This window comes from Solanum tuberosum, unplaced genomic scaffold (assembly GCF_000226075.1).
Source record: "Solanum tuberosum cultivar DM 1-3 516 R44 unplaced genomic scaffold, SolTub_3.0 scf00039, whole genome shotgun sequence".
Lineage (NCBI taxonomy): Eukaryota > Viridiplantae > Streptophyta > Magnoliopsida > Solanales > Solanaceae > Solanum > Solanum tuberosum.
In genome coordinates, this window is record NW_006238968.1 from 2,188,842 (window position 1) to 2,197,226 (window position 8,385).

Consider the following 8,385-nt stretch of genomic DNA (forward strand, 5'->3'; position numbering starts at 1 on the left):
ATGATTGGAAACCGGAATTTTGTGACAAATGTATAAGGGTAGGTCATAAATGTATTGAGCAACAAGTGGCAGCACCCCAAGTACAGATGAGAAGAAGACAACAAAAAAATGTTACTCAGGTATGGAAGCATAAAAAGCTAGTGACTAAACAAGGGACTATTATTGAGAGCAACAAAGATGAGCAACAAGTTTCCCCAAAGGCAGGGTAAGAGACAAGCAAGCAAAATACTAATGATAGTTTACATTTGAGTAATTTCCCTGAACTCTTAGTGAAGAATTATTTTTCCCCTTTGAGCAGTGAGACACGCAACTCGTTTAATAGACCTCCTGAAGCAAGGTCTTTATCTGTTACGATATGAATTGGTTGTGTTGGAACATTAGAGGGATCAATAAAAGATACAAACAAAAGGAGTTGAATAATTGGATTGCCAGGAAGAAGCTACAATTTGTTTGTTTAGTAGAGACTAGAGTTAAAGTTCATAAAGCTGCAAAAATAGTAAATAACTTAGCATTTGGATGGAGTAGTCTTCATAACTATAACCAGGCTGAGAATGGGAGAGTATGGGTGCTATGAGATCCTAATTTTTATGATGTAACTATGTTAAATGAGGAGGCACAATTCATTCACTGTAAAGTGAAGGGGAAAACTGATGACTTTGAAGCTTATGTTACTATCGTATATGGGTTATAACACCATGGAACAAAGGAAAACTCTATGGCAAGGAATTGAGAAAGTGGCACAAGGCATCAATGGAGAATGGATCTTGTAGGGGGATTACAATGCTATTATATCCCAAAATGATAGGCTGATGGGAAACCCTGTCACTCAGGCTGACATACAAGATTTTTCTCAATGCATTAATAATCTACAATTAAATGAATTGGCTTGGAGGGGTGAGTACTATACTAGGTCGAATAAGCAAGTAGGTACTGATAGAATATGGAGTAGAATTGATAGAGCTTTTGGCAATACAAGTTGGATGATGAAATGGGGACATGTCCAAACTGAATATGATTTGCCTTACATATCAGATCACGCGCCTATGTTCCTACAACTAGCTGATACACCTAAAGGAGGTCCATTACATTTCAGATTTTTTAGCATCTGGACTGAACATCCTAAATTCTTAAGTATGGTGGAAAAGATTTGGAGGAGACAAGTGAATACGAATGGTATGCAAATGATTTGGATCAAGCTTAAGTTGTTGAAACCAAGGCTGAAAGACCTTAATATTAAGGAATACAAAACAGTAAGGAATAATATTGATCAAGCCAGACTGGAGTTAAAGAGGATTCAAACACAAATAGCTCTAAAATGCAGTGAAGGGTTGGTTAGGCAAGAGAGGGTAGTCCTTCAAAGTTTGGAGAAATGGTCCATGATCAAAAAGAGTATTCTAAGGCAGAAATCTAGAGTCACTTGGATAAAGCTAGGAGACTCAAACATAAAATATTTCTCAGCAGTTATGAAAGATAGATCCCAGAAGAAAATGATTGGTAGTATCCAAGCTCTGAATGGAGATAGATTATAGGATCCTAAAATATACAAACAGAAATTATCTTCTTTTATCAAAGTCTAATGGGAGCATCTTAGAAAAATCTACCAGCAGTTGATAGAAGAGTAATGAAATAATGCCCTGGATTGGCACATCACCAACAACTGAAGTTGTGGAAGAGGTGAATGATTAAGAAATCTGGGAAGGATTAAAAAGCATAGCATAGGATAAAGCTCCTGGAATTGATGGCTATACTGCATGTGTTTTCAAAAAGGCTTGGCAGGTGGTGAAAGAAGATGTGTACTCAACAGTTAAAGATTTCTTTAAGACAGGTACAATGTGTAAGATTATAAATTGCACTACCATTACTCTTGTACCTAAAATCCCTAACCCTGTCACTGTAAAAGATTTTAGACCAATTGCTTGTTGTACTGTCCTATATAAGATTATTGCAAAAGTAATGGCAACCAGAATGCAGAAGATTATGCCAAGTATCATCTGTGAGGCTCAGGCAGGGTTCATCCCAGGTAGAAGAATTTGTGATAACATCATTCTAGCTCAGGATCTGGTACAAGCTTACACTAGAAAACATATATCTGCAAGATGTATGATTAAAATTGATCTCCAAAAAGCTTATGACTCAGTAGAATGGATATATTTAGAACAAGTTCTGGGGGAATTATGTTTCCCTGCACAGTTCAGAAGGTGGATAATGCAATGTGTCACCACTGTTAACTACACAGTGCTGGTGAATGGTGCCCCTACTGACTCATTTGATGCTGCCAAAGGATTGAGACAAGGAGATCCAATCTCTCCCTACCTATTTGCAATAGTCATGGAGTACTTAAGTAGAAATCTTAACAATATGAAGACTGAGAAGAGATTCAAATTTCACCCTCGATGTGCAAAGCTAGGAATTACTTATCTAAGTTTTGCAGATGATCTTCTTCTTTTCTCTAAAGGGGACGTTGTTTCTATGACGGCCATGCATAAAGTCTTTATGGTTTTCTCTAAAGCATCAGGCTTACAAGAAAATATGAATAAAAGCTCAATCTATTTTAGAGGTGTGGCACAATCTGAGAGAGATAGAATCCTACCGGTGTTAGGATACACTCTGGGAGATTTACCTTTTAAGTATCTAGGAATTCTTCTATCAACAAAGAAATTAACCTTGTTGCAGTAGCAACCACTGATTAAGAAAATGGCAGGGAGAATAATTTTATGGACTGCAAAGAAATTGTCCTATGCAGGGAGAGTGCAACTGGTACGAAGTGTCTTATTTGGTATTCAAGCATATTGGGCTCAATTGTTTTTACTACCTACCAAGGTGATCAAGACTATCGAAGCATATTATAGAAGTTATGTGTGGTCTGGAGCTAATGTAATCACCAAAAGAGCATTAGTTGCATGGGATAAGGTATGTGGTCCTAAATCAGCTAGAGGACTTAATCTGCTTAATATTCATATATGAAACAAAGCTGCTATAGCCAAACTGCATTGGGATCTAGCAAATAAGCAGGATAAGTTATGGATCAAATGGATACATGCCTACTACATCAAAAATGATATAGTTGATGTTATTTCTGGCCAACCGTGTTGGATGGTGAGGAAAATTATTGAGGCAGGGAAGCTGTTTGAACCACTGCAATTGCACAAGAAAGCTGGACAGGGCATGACTAAAACTATCTATTTACAGCTAATTGGAGATCTGGAAAGGGTGAAATGAAAAGGACTGCTTCTTCAAAATCAAGCACGACCTAAAGCTGTGTTTGCATTATGGTTGTGTTTACATGGAAGAATGATGACTGTTGATAGATTGATCAAATGGGGTCTGCCTGCAGATCCAAAATGTGTGTTATGCATGAACTGTGATGAAGATAGAGATCATTTATTTGCTATGTGCCCATATGGAATCCAAGTATGGAATATACTACTATGATGGATTGGCCAACCTGCAATCACTTCTCAAACGTGGGGTCATTTCTTAGATTGGATCATCAAATGTGGTAAAGGGCAGTCAAAGTACGCTCGACTCTTCAGGATGGTATCCAGAGAAATAGTCTATACAGTCTGGACTGAAAGGAATCTGCGAGTGTTTGAAAAGAGAAGTCGTGATAGTGAATGTATTGCCCGGGAGATAGCTTATATATGCAGTGTTAGAGCCATGCATGATCTCGCTGTTTTAATTCAAAATTTTAAGTTTTGAGTTGTGTGCATAGATTGTAGTCGATAGTGAACTTTTATTGAAGATAGTCAGTTGAGTTGTGGCTGAACTATGGGTTTGTAATGTTTGCTATGGTGATTAATAAAATCATGTTAGTTACCAAAAAGAATAAACATTTTTTTTTATAAATTATGCAATATTATAAAAATTATGAATTAACTTTACTTTCTCACGTTCTATCATAATAGTTATTAAAAGTTGATTTACATGACTACAAAATTATATATACATGCTTTATTGAGTAGCATACATGTGTGTGTTGATTTTCTTTTCAGGTTCTATTTTCAAAAATATCCTGACATGAAAACAAAATAAGTTAATCATACAACAACAACAATAATGACAAAAATATAAAAATGAAGTTAACTAATCAAATAAAAACTTTAAAAAATATTTAATTATGAGTTAAAGATAAAGGAAGGATCTTGTTATCAATATTACATAATACTCCAAAAACTACAAAAAGAAGAAAAAAAAATCTCTATAAACTACAAAGAGAAGCAAAAAGAAAAAACCAAGCAGTTTTTTATAAAACAAAATTGTGATTCATAATATCATGAATTCAAAATTAATAATATTGAATGTATAATTGTAACAGAGAAAAAATGATAACCATATTAGGCATATCAAATAGTTTACCTTGTAAAATTAAATTGCACAGAAATATCTAAACAATCTTCATCCTGCAAAATCAGATCAAAGAATTAAGACAAAAAATTAACCAATAAAAGATGAAGAATAAGGAAAAATGTAAAAAATATAATCATCACATATGTCTCAAAATAGATTTTTATAAATGTAGATTTTGGGATGTCATAAATTTGTATATTAAATTACTTGAGGGTTATGAATATGAAAGGTTAGGAGTTATGAAATTTATAAGGAGTAAAATTTATGTAATTGAAGAGGTAAGAAAATAAAATAATAAAAAGAAATAAGAGAAAAATAGCAATAAAATCACAAAAAAAGATAAATAAGAATGAAGCCCTTACAGAACGCCACATCACCGTTTTCATATTCAGTTTTATTATAATATACAGATTGTGGGCATTTTAGTATTCGATCTTTACCTTTTTACATTCTCTTAGTTGATGTTATGGGTTGTACCACTTGTATTAGGATGGAGGGTAATTAACGATTCATGTTTCACTTATTCGTGGATTCTCCACAACTGTCTATTTCTTTGCATTTTAGGGGTCTTTTCTCATCAAAATCGTTTTCTGGTCCTTGTGAACGTTGTTTGGTGGAAACTTTTTTTTTTAGCTTCCAGAGATTTCTATTGTTTTGTTGATTTTAATACGTAATGTTATCGAAATGTTTGATATGAAGTCATTTGAAGAAATTTAATACACAACTCTTAACTTGTTGGTATCCAATGTTGGGCAGTAAAAATCTGTACATATTTGTCCTTTTTTTTTGCCTGAATGTGATGATCCATTGGTATATATGTCATGTTATATTTCTGAACATATATATATATATATATAAAGAACACATTTTATTTAATTTAGCCCTTTTATGAGACTTTAATTTGTTAATTTGATATAGTTCAAGTGCATTTTGTGTGATTCTTCTTAGTGATATAACCTGATCAAGAAGGTTTCTCCGCAAGGTTCATCCATCGAACGTATAATCAAGTCGTAAGGCATGGAGAAAATACCTCGAGCTAATGTTAAAATATCAGGTGCTCGGCGTTGAAATCTCAAACTTTGCATTTCTTGAAAGCTATATGTACAATTTTCACTCCAGTCCATCACCCATAGAAAAAGGATGATAGGAAGAAGATCTACTTTTCCTTAGCCTTATCACTGTAACAAAAATGATCTTTAACGATAATTATAAATGACAGTAGTTTAATTGTCGCAAAATGTGTTTTTTAAGACAATTATTACTATCAATTACATTTTAACACTCTAAATCTCGTTAAAGTCTATAGTGACATTGGATCCAATATAATTAACTAATGTCAATGAATACTCTAGCAATCTTTGTTAATGTGCATATAAAAATTATTTTTGTTGCAGTTTACAGCATAAGTAGACAAGTAACTTTTTTGACAATTGTACCAATAATTTTTTATTCTTTTTTGGGCATTGTAGCAATGGCGACAAGTTGCTATTATTGGATTCTTTAGCAAAGATTTTTGTTCTATAAATAACAGTAAATTATTCAAATATTTCTGCCATGAAATTTATTCTGTCTTTTATGAGAAGTCAAAGCTGAAAAGTATGGTTTTTGGTACCAATTCTTTCTGGCCTTATATATAGTCAACTGTCCCCTCTTTAAACTTATCACCATATTTCATTTAAGACATTCGAATTAAGTTATTTTCAATTAAATTCTGCATTAATTATACACATCAATCTCAAAGAGAAAACACCTAATTTTGTAAAAACACAAAAAAAAAAAGAAGTTAAAAATTGATCTGAAAATATCTAATTGAAACACTTCATCAGTTGTTAAGGTGTTCAATTAGAACATGATATATTACAAATTGATTTGACAAATCTTAGAATATTTCTTGTTATCGTTGAAATTATGTCTCCTTCAAAATGCCATAAAGCACACATAATTGAAGATCCTACGAACATATTCCACTAAATGACATAGTGGCAAAATACATGCATGCATGAGATATATAGTCAAATAATCAGATTGGTTCAAGTATGAGCTCTGAATATGAAAAAAAAAATCACTATGAGTGTCACCCTCTAACGGGCCTTGTAATGTGCGATCAAGATTGGGTGGGAAATAGGGTTGGGCATAAACACCGGATAACCGAAACACCGAATCAAATCAAATTATTTTGGTATTTCGATTTTTGGTTCGGTATTCGATATATATTTTTGTAATTTTTCGTATTTCAATTCAGTTTTCGATATGTAATTTTGTATTATTCGATATTTTGATTTACCGAAATATACTATATTATATTATATTATTAATATTATATTAATTAGTAATATTAAATAATAAAACTATAGACAAAATTAGGTCAAACTTTTTACTTTTCAGCTTTTAGCCTTTTACTTTTCAAACTTTTCACTTTTGAGATTTTTGTTTTCAATCTTTTCTTAGCAGTTAGCCGCACAGCCGCACATCAGTCACTTTATTTTCCCACTTTCCACTTCCGGCGACGGCCGATCAGCAACAAGCCAACGACGACCGGCCGACCAGCAAGCAGCAGGCCAACACGCAGGCGACACCCAGCAGGCAGGCAGCTCGCAGCACTGCAGCAGCCGACCAGCTCACGCAGCAACCAACCAGCAGCACGCAACAGCCGACCGGCGACCACCAGCGACCGAACTAACAAAAATCGAACTGAAATAACATAAATTGAACCGAAATAATAAAAATCAAACCGAACCGAAATAATTTAGTTCGGTGTTCGGTACACGTGGTACAAGAATCAAAAACCGAAAAAACCGGAAAAAAAAATCTAAATTGAACCGAATTACCGAATGTCCAACCCTAGTGGGAAACCAAAAATAAATTAGACTACTTTTTATATGAAGAAAAAAAGAGCATAAATTGCATTAGAGCAGTCAAAATGGGCTTAGCCCATGGGGCCGGTCCAACCCAACCCCGTTATTGGGGTAGGGTTGGGATAGGATTTTTCAAGCCCTTTTAAAACTAGGGCTTATAAGCCCAGCCCATATAAGCCTTTGGCCTTTGAGGCTTGATTGGGGGTGGACCAGGGTCGGCCCATGGGCCAAAACTTTTTATTAGGGTAACTTACAATAATCTAACTAATATGTAATATAATTATTTAAATACACGCTATGTCGTTATATTATGAATCTTACCAGATTTTGGTACGTCCAAATACATATATCTCGGAATATATTGACTCAAAATTAGGTTAATATGTTCTAGATACACTCTATCAAAGTAGATTCGCATGTATCTAGGATGCATAGACAAAATCTCGCACCCTCGCCTCCCTCCAATCTTGCTTATCACTTACTTATCTCACTCGCGTATCTGGTATGTGAGATACATGCTAATTACACTAGGCTTTTTGCTAATGTTATTAAAACAACACCATCGTTTATCATATTTGATTTGAAAATCTTCTCATTTTCTTGATGTTATAGAATAATTAGTTTGAAAAGAAAAAAAAGAAAAAAAAAGAAGGGCTAGCCCGCCCTAGCCCTCGGCCCTTCAAGGGTTGGGTTGGGTTGAGCATATTCAGGCATGTTATTAAAACAACACCATCGTTTATCATATTTGATTTGAAAATCTTCTCATTTTCTTGATGTTATAGAATAATTAGTTTGAAAGAAAAAAGAAAAAAAAGAAGGGCTAGCCCGCCCTAGCCCTCGGCCCTTCAAGGGTTGGGTTGGGTTGAGCATATTCAGGCCCTTTCGAATGAAGGGCCAGCCCGCCCCAGCCCTTCAAATTCCTTGGCCCACGAGGCTTGGGCCAGGTGGGGCTGGCCGGCCCTTTTTGACAGCTCTAAATTGCATGAGGAAAAATGAGTGAGGGAATTAGTAGAATCAAAGAATCAGATTTTATTCTCACATCGTCAAATGTGTATATATATAAATAGTAGTGTTCTTACATTGTCTATATAGCTCAAAATAAAAATAAGATTATATAGAAGCATATGAAGAAATGATCATAAAAGAAAAGGGTGTCTTACATGAAGGGTAAGTGCCTATTTGA